We start from the raw sequence: 6,938 nt of genomic DNA on the forward strand, positions 1-6,938 counted from the left end.
AGATGTGCTTTACAGCAGCTGGGTTTTTCTGTGGCTCAGCTTCTGTTTCATTGTTTACTTCTAAGCTGAGTACTTGGGCAAAACTATTGTAGCTTAAATAGCAAAGGCGAGTTTTGTTTGATGTTTACAGTTCCCAATTAAATTCACCTCTCAGAACCACAAGAAGAGTTTCATTAACAAAACATAATTCTAAACCAAGAACAGAACTGTTGCAACCCAGACATTCAATTCTGCTATTTAAATAGCTGTAGATACTAATTAGACCCATTGTCCAGGCTAGTGCTCAAACACTGAAAATCAATTTAAGCTTAATGTTGCACATAACTCTTCCCAGTGTAAAGACTGTGAAAAATCCATAGCATATTTCATTTCTCCTTTACACATTTAGGAATTTTCTGGATGCTGCTATCAACAAAGCAACTAGAGGACACCAACTTTTATTTGAATGCAGTCATGGCACAGGCCCACCATTCCTTCCCCACGCTGGGTGCTTACTCTATGCAGTGCGCAGGGAATTATTTATTTGGCAATGCACAAGAAGTGACATCATTCTAAAGTTCACCTCACTCCTTCTGGCTTTAACTCTTTCCAGTCCCAAAGGCTACAAGCAATGACGATTGCTTTGCTGACAAGGTTGGTGTTACCCCCTGCACCCCACTGCGGGAGGCACTACATCAATAGAGCCACTTTAGTCCATCAGCTGAAACTCTCAACATTTTGTTCTGGTGGATTGAAAAAGCTGCTTGTTACACAGCATTCCTAGCATGAAATAGGAAATGATGGTGCCACTGGATGCATTAAGGATGAGAAGAAAAGCAAACAGATCAAGGACAAACTGGCTGGTGAACTGGTAAATGATGCAGTCAATATATTGTCGATGCTGCTGAAATCAATAGGTGTGTTTTGATTTCAATTTCAGGAGGAGTGGGATTTCACCAATAACTTTCCCATGCTTAATTTCCGATTGGTTCTACACCCACAGTTAATTGCTTAGGAGTTCCTACTTCCAGGCTATTCCTGACTAATTAGAAATATGAGCTCTCTGGCACAGCATACCCCTAAACCACTGAACCACATCAAAGGACATTATTCATCAGTGTTCTTTCTTATACTCTTCCTCAGCTTTTGTCAGATGAGAAACATTTTCCTAACATTCAGTCTGAGCTTCTTTATTCTATTTCCTCACATCCTGCTGCTGGTCCCCAAAGAGAAGAGATCAACAGCTCTGGCCCCCTGAGGAAGTTTAGACTGTGATTAGGCACTCTCAGCCTTCTATTCTCCAAACTGAACTAAGTGACCACAGCTGCTCCTTGTAAATGTCAGCATATTTCAATATAGTTTAAAATTGGGTCTTATCATGAAAAAGAAGAAAATAATCTTAATGAGATTTTACTCTTTTTTTCCTCAGACTATAGTTGTATGAAATCTATAGTTAATAAATTAAATGGATATCCACACATTTGATCTTACATTTAAAGTCTTGCTTTGTATTATAGTGTGGGTCTAGCTTCTTATATCAATAACTATATATTTGCACACTGTCTTCAACTGTGGGCCAGTGTGTAATTTGAAAGAATCTGGGGTATCATAATCAGTCCCAGTAAGGTTATGCCTTATATTGTGGCTGAAAAACTAGGCTCCAGAGAATGAAGGGAAACCCAACAAAAGAGTGCCAACAACAACCATAATGTAATTTCAGTGATGTAATTTTCAAATATTTGATGAATGAAAAAAGGGAAAGGAAGCACAGGACAGTGCATCCAGAATTCCATGTTATTATTTCTGCCAGGTTTATTTCTCATATTCCAGGAATAGTTTGGTAATGACTATGATCTGAATTCCTATTCCAACTTTATAAAGATTCATCACGAAGCAAAGGAAAGACTGAGAATGGTAGATGTCAGCAGTGACAGGTGGAGATCTGAAGTTCTCTGTACCCTGTATCCCACCTGGTAGCCAATTCTCATGGAAATGAGAATAGACATGTAACCTGTGCATGGCTCTGGCTGACATGGAGGTAATTCCCCTTCCAGAGCCCCCACAGTGGGGGCTTTATATTGAGACCTAGAAAGGTCCCAGATAACACCCCAGTTTCTGGCTACTGCAGAGCAGTGCTGGCACAGCATCCGTGCTCTCACTCCAACATTCCGCCACTCCACCGGCAGGTTGGGGGTGGGCAAGGTCTTGAGAGGGGACAAAGTCAGGACTGATGACCCAAACCGACCAAAAGGACATTTCATACCTTATGATAAATATAAAAGCTAAGAGAAAGGAGGAGGAAAGAAGAGCATTTGTCATTTGCAATGTTTGCCTTCTGGAGTAACTATGATGGGTGAAATCTTCATTTTTTTCTTTAGTAAATTACCTTCTTCTTAAACCACCTTTTACATATTTTTTTTTAGTCCATTTATTTTCTCTCTCCGTCCTGCTGAGGAAGGGAATGATAGAGCAGCTTAGTGGGCACCTGGTGGCCAGGCAGGGTAAACCCACCACAAGTGCAGCACCATCTTTTTATTGTACTTAAAATAGTCAGTTTCCTTCTGACAACTTTACTTACACACGTATGTTTTATCAATTGATAGAATGAGTACTGCTAAAGATAAAGACATGCTTCTTAACAATTATACTTTCAGAACCAAAAGAAACATATTAGTGGAAATAAAAATTCTGGACTCTTCAGCAGGTTCTATAGATCAAGGTTAATGGCTTTAATGGCTTGTTCTCAAACTGTGGGCCTGCAAAATATATAGGATGTGAAAAACTTTTAATATATTGATTTCTAACCAAGGTCAAACATAAACTTCTTCATCCAGCTTTAAAATCCAAGTGTCATACTCCTTCTGCCCACACTGCACCAGAAGGAAGGAGGCTGTCGTGCCACCACAGCTGGGTCTGCCCATTAAAAAACTTTTACAAATTTACTGGATAACAGAAGAGAAGTTTATTATTGCAAGCATTTTCTTTATTATTTTAAAAAATCTATCCTGATATTTCTTATCATTTCCATATTTGAATCCTAGCACAAGGGAAGAAGAGTACTTTAATCTATGTCCACAATACATTTATTATTTTTATTGTTGTTGTACTCAGGGGTCTCAGTTAGTATGGATATTCCTAAATACCTGTAGGTGTAGAAGATATTACAGGTGAGCTCACCCCTGATAAGTCACAGTTGTACTAATTACCAAAGAAGAGGAACAGCCTTGCCCTTCATGGGTTGCAGCTGTGACTAATAAAGATCAGTGTGATAAATGGAGTGGGTTGGCTGCTTGGGGAGATAGTGGAGGAAGAAGGTCTGGAGAAAGAGGACCTGGAGGGGCCCTGAGGAAAGAGGAATGATCTAGAAAGCCATAAAGAAGAATGAAATAACGAAGAGAGCTGCTGCTGTAAAAGCTCTATGAGGTCAGTCTGTGTCTGATGGAGTTGGAGCCTGCAGTCACAGCTGAGCTGGGTGAAAGCTGAGTTCAGAGTCTGCAAACCAACACTTGCAGTCACAGTCCAGCAGGAAGCAGCCAGCAGTCAGAGTCTGCAGCTGGACCCCACAGTGGGAGCTCGCTGTAGTCAGGGTCAGGATGGCTGAGCTGTAAAGAAGAATAAACTGGGACCCTTTCCATGCTGTTGAATGAGAGTCTGTGTCTTGGCTCATTTCTACCCCTAAGGGGTGGTCTGCTGCAACAAATACCAGTTAAACAAATGCAAACAGAAAATATTATCTAAATCTCTTTTCATCTTTGGTAAACCCCCTAATTTTCTTCTTAGGCTATACCTCTTCTAGAGGATGCATAATCTGTCACAGGACCTCACACATTTTCTTGCAAACACTGCATATATTGCAGTTCATGAAAATTAACTCTAAAGCTTTATTCTGCAAGAAAGTGACAGTTCGAGGGCTTTGGGGTGTTTGTGTTTTTGTTTTTTTTTTTTTGTTTTGTTTTGTTTTTTGGTTTTTTGGGGTTTTTTTGTGTGTTGTTGTAATGAAAAGATTGCTCTCTGTTTATGCTAATCTTACACTGTTCTCAAAGCCTTGGATATCAAACACTTTTTGAGGACTGACCCAGCATCTGCAGTTCTTGTAGTATTTGCATTCTCACATTATTATGCTGTCTAAACGATGGTTGTGAAACAAATGCTTCTTTTGTCTTCTTTTTATTGAAAAACTGTATAAACCCTCCAAACCAAGAAGAAAAGTCTATAAGAAGTTTGTTTTGTTTTTTTTTTTCCCTAGGGAAGAATTTCTTTAATGAACTGTCTCTATTGTGTTCCTTAAAGACTCTTATATTTGTAAACATATTTACAACGTAGATGTCTGAGTGAAGTTCACAAATTACACACTAAGCATAGCAAATACTACAGCAATGTATCAGCAAGTGCAATTTACCACTGCAACCCAATTAAATGGGCTGATTTTTCCCTTTAACACTTAAGTGCAAGACTGGTCCTCTATGACTTGCAGCAATTCCTTATTTTTTGCAGGGGAGGGAGCTATTCCCTACAAGTTTTAGGCTGTAGATCTGTAAAATCAGTATGCTAAGGAGAGATGTGCAGCTATGCTGGGTAGGTTAGGGATGCCTGAGAAGAATTTTGTGCTGTCTCCAAGATTAAAACAGATAAATGAGATGATAATAACAGGGGGAATTGACTTTCCTGCAGACCTTCACCTCAGCAGTATGTTCCAACCATTTGTTTTGCCCTATATCCCCACCTCATCTAGGTAGGAATATCTAGCTGAGGATTCAGATCTGTCTGTAGGTAAAGGTGTCTGCACACATTTGATGACATTAACACTGGACTCTTTTTCTGTCTAGATAAACGAAGTATGATGCTAAAACATGATATAATTCTACCAAATCTTGACTGTTTGCTGGCGATCTGGCAGATTTCCATCCTGGCCTTATGCCTTCTCTGGTATGGACCCAAAGGGGAAACTGCACTAAGGGGCCCTTAAGCTATGAGTTGGAAAGTCACAAAGGGCTGAAGGAGAATCAATTTGTGTATTGGCAATGTCTTCATCTGCAGTATCAGCAGCACACACCTTTTTGGGCACATGGCAGGTATTTCCAGCAGGGCAGGCAGCCAGTGCCTTCTGTGCAAGGCAGAACGTGGCACCCCACCCTGGTTGTGCTCTATGGGTACACCAGCTAACGTGGTACCTGGGTGAGCAACATCTGAGTCAAAATGGATTCCTGTTTTATCCGTACATAGCCCCAAACTTTTATTTAAAATTGGAGAAGTACGCGTTAAAAAAAAATTGGAAATATTAATAGTGACAGCTGGAATTATCTCTGCATCTGCTCATTTAGCTCCCAATTCAAATTTCCATGCAGGCTCTATTTATGCTGCCTAGCAGTTAACACTGTGAATTGATGGAATTTCAACAGAGCCTAAACCACACAGATAAAACATATACAGAAACATATTCACTACATTAAGAAACAACATCAGTAAATCACTTACACTGTAAATTGAAAATCACAATAGGATAGATTGTATCAGTTAAACACTTTCTGAAAAGCCCTGATCACCCTCTGGATGGTAGGCAGGGGAATGGAAAATAACTTCTTGTGTTTATGACTTTGCCTTGCCTTCCTAAGGTTGTGTTCATTAGTGTAACATGTACAGGGGGAACTGACTATTCCCTCACACCTGCTACTTTCTACAAAAGGTCAAGAAAAAACTCAGGTGTGACTCTAGCTCATAGATCCACTGCAATTTCAAGTAAGGGAAACACTGTTAAACTGGCAGGCCTGAAATGTAACTTCCTCTGCTCTCACTTTTGCTTTGTAATGGTTAAAGCCATTTTATAGGGTTTTTTGTTGTTTTGGTTTTGGAGGGTTTTTTATTTTTGTTTGCTTGTTTTTTTCATTTTTTTTTCTCTCTTTAGGTTCCAAAGGGAAAATGAGTGCCAGAAGCCCACCAGTTTATCTCAGTAAGCCATCTTGGACAAAAATTGGAAGAAAATAATTGTGAAAAAGAACAGATTCACTTTCACACTGACTGATGGTTGTTATGGAATATGCAGAAAGAACAAGTTCTACAGTAACAGTCATAATTTTCAATGGCATCCTCCTCCTCTCTGTTGTTTTTCTCTCTTGGGCAATTGCACTTACAGATGTTAAAAGGCTTTTTATTTCTGTGCAAAGTCTCCACCTGCAAAACCAGCTAGATAAACCAGTAAAAATTATCCACAAAATCCTCTTTAAATCTCTGTTTGTATTGATATAGAACAACATTGTTGAAGAGAAACATGAAAATTTTGCTCATTATTAGACATGGTACAGAAACAGCCATCCTTTGCTTCTGTATTGGATTCTAATATTTTTCACCACCTAATAATACTAATTACCTATATGCAAATAATTTTGATGTAACCTTATATTTTAAGGCCATTACTGAGAAAAAGTGTTGTATTATTGAAAGACAGATTAATGATCAATATTTTCATTATAAAACTTTTATTTATATACCATTTTTAGTATGGTATTTTTCTGCAATTATTGTAACTCAGTTTCATGATTAATGTACTTTAACAAATTCTGCATTTCACTTTTTTGTTGGAGTTTCTCTTGTCTCAGAAAAAGGAGCTTCAGGGCTTCAAAGACATGGAGTCTTTTTGCTTGATATTCATAATCTCTATTTGTTCCCTTCAGTCAATTGAAACAATAACGTCCATAGAATAAATAATCATTCTATCCGTCAGGTTCAGGGTTCCACAAGATTGATTAATAACTAAATATCGTTGCAAGAAAACACCCTTTTGGCTAAACTTGAACATCTTGGCTCTGATTTCACTCATGGTTATTTGCCTCAATAAAAAAAAAAAAGGAAAAATAACCTGGAGGCAGTGGAACAAACAAGTGTCAGATCAAGTGTCTGATCAGTCAAATCCTTTTCTTTTTTGTATGTTTTTTTTCTGGGTCTGGGACCTGCCTGTTTAGAGT

Source organism: Cinclus cinclus, chromosome 4 (assembly GCF_963662255.1).
Source record: "Cinclus cinclus chromosome 4, bCinCin1.1, whole genome shotgun sequence".
NCBI lineage: Eukaryota > Metazoa > Chordata > Aves > Passeriformes > Cinclidae > Cinclus > Cinclus cinclus.